The following is a 5,037-nucleotide window of genomic DNA, read 5'->3' as shown; positions in this document are numbered from 1 at the left end:
TCTTGACTCAAACCTGAACCTAAATGCTTAACGCCGTTTCTTTATGATTTTAACATAGTCATTGTATTTAGAGATTTGGTTATTTACTCTCCTTGTTTTAATTCCAGGACAAGTTGACATTTCCCCTCACATTCCCTAATCCAGGATAACATTTACCTCCAGATATGTTACTAATTGATCTTCTTTTACTGGGATTTGTGTTTCTGATCTATTTCCAGCGACTTTTACCTAGACTATAGCCAAGAACTTTCTACCAAGTTCCACCTGCCATTAGTAGGTATGAAAGGGAAATTAGGACAGAATGGCCTATCTTTAATCTTCCCACGCCATCACTGCAGTCAGGGATCTTCCTCCAACAGGAAAGCTTGCCAGCCGTACTTGACCATATTCAACCCAGCCTGTTACTCTCTTTACCACCACTTTCACAGATAAACCGTAGCATTGACAACAGAGTTAGTGGTGCACCTTGACATTGTACCAAGGATCTCACAATGGCCATTGTTGGAAGAGAAAGACCCAGTAGACGTTACCTCTTCCTCTCTTCATGCCCTTGACCTGAAGTATGAGCCCCTCAGTTTAGAGCGAGCCTTTCCTGAGAGTTTGTCTCTTAAATCATTTGCAGCATTAACAAATTTTCTCAGTGTTTATAGGTTTCCACTATGTGTTGGAAATGCTGGCGGGAACCAGCTCTGCAAAATTAATGAGCCCTAAGCAGGAAAATGGCTCAGGGCTTCTGCAAGATCAACAGAAATTCCACCGTATCCCATTCCTGACAGCAAATCCGCTCCAGAGGAAATTCAGCCTGACGTTTGCTTGTACTTCAGTGTAACATGGAGGTTTGATAATGCCTCCTGCAGACAAGTAGTCTATCCACACTCATAATCAGAGCTCCTGCAGTGCAGTACTGAGGGAGCACTGCAGTTTTTGTGGTGCCATTTTTCCATGAGGCATTTACCTGAGGCCCCATCTGCCTTCTCATGTTGATGAAAAATGGCACTATTTTGAATAAGAGCAGGGAAGTTATTCCTGGTGTCCTAGCCAATATTTATGGTGGCGCATTCACTACTGTTAATCTGGTGGTTTTACATTCACCTAGGATGTAACTGAATGGTAGGCCTCTCAAAGTTTTATTTTGGGCAGGACAGAGGTCAGCGAATATAAATCAACATTTATCTTCCTACAGATTGATTGAATTTTATCTGCACTCTGGAAGCAAAATATTGCAGTTGGTGTCAGTCTTAGCCATGGGCTACTGGAGTCGGAATTAAACAGCCAAAACTTATTTCACCCGCACTCAGTCATTATACAAGGAGACAGGATTTGTATTTCTATTAATTTGAACTGTTTACACCTACCAGTGATGAAGGGAACAGTGTTAGTCACACCCTATTTTGCCAACCAACCGTCCAATAGACGGTTGACAAATATTGGAACATTATCTAAATTTGTATTTTATTGGCATCCAATTCTGGTGTATGCATGATTAATGAGGTGGGAAGCAGATTCAGCACAAAAACCTCACTACAGCGGCAAGTGGGAAAAATGTTGTTTTTCACACCTGCTCCTGCACTTTGTGAAATGCGAGGAAAACCCCACACCATGACAATTAAAACGAATTATTTGATTATGGTGGTTGTGAAACCTTAATGTTTACAAATCAGCTGCCTACAATACAGCAATGACTACACTTCAAAACTACTTCATGAGCTGTACAGCACTTTCAGACACTCTAAGATGATGAAAAGTGCTTCAGAAATTCAGGCCTTCCTTTTCAAACAATGGCTATTTGGGCAAAGAACTTTGAGGGAGACAAAAACTCGGGGGGACAGTTTAAAAGTAAGATCTCCTTTCAAAGACAAAAATGAGAATTTCTTTTTCTCTCTCAGAGGGTTGTGAGAGTTGTTAGTTTGTGGAATTCTCTTCCCCAGAGAGCACTGAAGACCGGGTCATTTAATTTATTCGAGGCTGGGTTAGATAAATTTTTAATAGGCAAAGGTGTCAAGGGTTATGGGGAAGGCAGTCAGGAAAGTGGAGTTGACACCGCAGCCAATTCAGCCATTATCTTATCAAATGCTGGAGCAAGCTGGAAAGGCCGAATGGCCTTCTCCTATCCCTAAGTCCTATGTTCCAATGTAACTGGAAACTTTTTGTGGAATAATAATGTGAAAACAGTTAAGGAGAGATCAGAAGAAAACTGGCATGAGAAAGAATTATGGTCAAATTATATTGCTTGCTATCCTATGATTCCTTCTGGAATGTGTATATTTATTTTTGGAGGGTAGTTCGGCAATGATATCGCATAATCAAAATGTCAGCAGCAATCTTAGTGTGTTAGGCCCAACCATCTTCAGCTGCTTATGGCAGACTGGTGCAGAAGGTGAAGTCGCATGGGATCAGAGGTGTGCTGGCAAGGTGGATACAGAACTGGCTCGGTCATATAAGAAAGAGGGTAGCAGTGGAAGGGTGTGTTTCTGAATGGAGGGCTGAGACAAGTGGCATTCCTCAGGGATCAGTGCTGGGACTTTTGCTGTTTGGAATATGTACAAATGACTTGGAAGAAAATGTAACTGGTTAGTAAGTTTGCGGATGACACAAAGGTTGATGGATTTGCAGATAGCTATGAGGACCATCAGAAGATACAGCAGGATATAGATAGGTTGGAGGCTTGAGCAGAGAGATGGCTGATGGCAAATTAGTGTCAATTTAGTATTGTCAATCAGCCTAAGGCGCACCTCTTTGGGTTGTGGGAGGAAACTGGAGTACCCGAAGGAAACCTACCTCCAGACAAATGTGAGGTAATGCATTTTGGATTAATGAAGATAGAAAATATACAGTAAATGGCAGAATCCTTAAGAGTATTGATAGGCAGAGAGATCTGGATATACAGGTACACAGGTCACAAAGTGGCAATGCACATTGAGAATGGGGTATGAGGAAAGATTGAAGAAATTGGGGCTCTTTTCCCTTGAAAGACGCCAACTGAGGGGGGATCTAATAGAGGTATATAAGATTATGAAGGGTATAGATAGAGTAAACAGAGGTAAGCTATTTCCTATGATAGGGACACGTAGGACAAGGGGCCATGGACTTAAGGTGAGGGGGGAGAGGTACAACACAGATATTAGAGGGAGGTTTTTCACGCAGAAGGTAGTGGGGGTATGGAATGCTCTGCCAAGTAAGGTGGTGGAGGCAAACACGCTAGAGTCCTTTAAGAGTAACTTAGACAGGCACACGACTGAGTTGGAGATGGGTGGATACAGGAGATCCTTTTAAATAAGGGTCATTAGCATTGGGGCGTCCCTGGTAATGTAAATGGGTATAGTATGATAATGTTTTTTCTCTTTTCATTCACAGGTTTTAAGTCGGTCCTCCTCGTGTCCAACGAGGGGCATACACGCGATGGGTCGTACTGAGGCTGCTCTTGGTTGTTCGAGATTGGCCTGGTGCTACACATCGTTAGTGTGTGCCTAAACTGGACAAGATACTGGGCAAGACGACAGCTCAGTGACTATCGCTGATTGCTGTGCAGACACATGGATTTGGGCCGGTGTCTGTGGGAGTTTGCGCATTCTCCCCGTGCTTGCATGGGTTTTCTCCGGGTGCTCCGGTTTCCTCCCACACCCCAAAGATGTGCTGTTAGGCTGATTGGCAGGAATAAATTGTCCCTAAATCAGTTTCCCTCAATCTGGATGGCCATAAAACATTAGACAGGTGTCGTGGGTAGAGAGGTGGACTGGTGGTGTTGAGATGGCGGTGCGGGCTCGTTGGGCCGAAGGGCCGATTTTGTTCTTTGTTCTTTGTTTGTTGTTGAGAAGGTAGTCAAGAAGGCACATGGTGTGCTTGCCTTCATTGGCTGGAGCATTGAGTTTAAAAATTGGCAAGTTATGTTACAGCTTTATAGAACCTTAGTTAGGCCGCACTTGGAATATAGTGTTCAATTTTGGTCATTACACTACCAAAAGAATGTGGAGGATTTGGAGAGGGTACAAAAAAGATTTAGCAGATGTTGCTAGTATGGAGGTTGGAGAAACTTGGTTTGTTCTCACTGGAACGACGGAGGTTAAGGGGAGACCTAATAGAAGCTTACAAGATTATGAGGGGCATGGACAGAGTGGATAGTCAGAAGCTTATTCCCAGGGTGGAAGACTCAATTTCTATGGGGCATAGATTTAAGGTACAAGGGGCAAGGTTTAAAGGAGAAGTACGAGGCAAATTTTTTACACAGAGGGTGGTGGGTGCCTGGAACTCGCTGCCGGGGAAAGTAGTGGAAGGAGATACAATGGTGAGTTTTAAGGGACGGTCTTGACAAATACATGAATAGATGGGAATAGAGGGATATGGTCCCTGGAAGGGTAGGGGGTTTTAATTCAGTCGGACAGCATGGTTGGTGCAGGCTTGGAAGGCCGAAGGGCCAGTTTCTGTGCCGTAATTTTCTTTGTTCTTTGCTTCATCAATAACCCTCCTTCCATCATAAGGTAAGATGTGGAGATGATGTCTGATGTCTGCCCAATGTTCAGTACCATTCACAACTCCTCAGTTACTGAAGCAGTCCATGTCCAAATACAGCAAAACCTAGGCAGTATCCAGGCTTAGGCTGACAAGTGGCAAGTAACATTCTCGCCACACAAGTGCCAGCCAATGACCATTTCCAACAAACAAGGATCTAACCATTGCCCCTCGAATTTCAATGGCATTACCATTGCTGAATTCCCCATTATCAACATCCTGGGGCGGGGGGGGGGGGGGGGGGGGGTAGCGGGTGGTTACCATTGACCAGAAACTGAAACTGGGCGAACTGTGTATATACTATGGCTCCCAGTGCAGGACAAAGGCTAGGAATCCTGCAGTGAATAACTCACCTTCTGACCTCCCCCAAAGCCTGGCCACCATCAACAATGCACAAGTCAGGAGTCTAATGGAACACTCTCCACTTGCCTGAATGAATGCAGGTCTGAGAACAGTTGATAAGATTGATACCATGCAGGATAAAACAGCCTGCTAATTGCTTCTCCTTCCACAGGCATTCAATCCCTCCAT

Source organism: Carcharhinus amblyrhynchos, chromosome 9, assembly GCF_965287045.1.
Source record: "Carcharhinus amblyrhynchos chromosome 9, sCarAmb.v2.hapA, whole genome shotgun sequence".
Taxonomy (NCBI): Eukaryota; Metazoa; Chordata; class Chondrichthyes; order Carcharhiniformes; family Carcharhinidae; genus Carcharhinus; species Carcharhinus amblyrhynchos.
The sequence above is the reverse complement of the archived record's forward strand: the minus strand, read 5'-3'. Positions refer to the sequence as shown.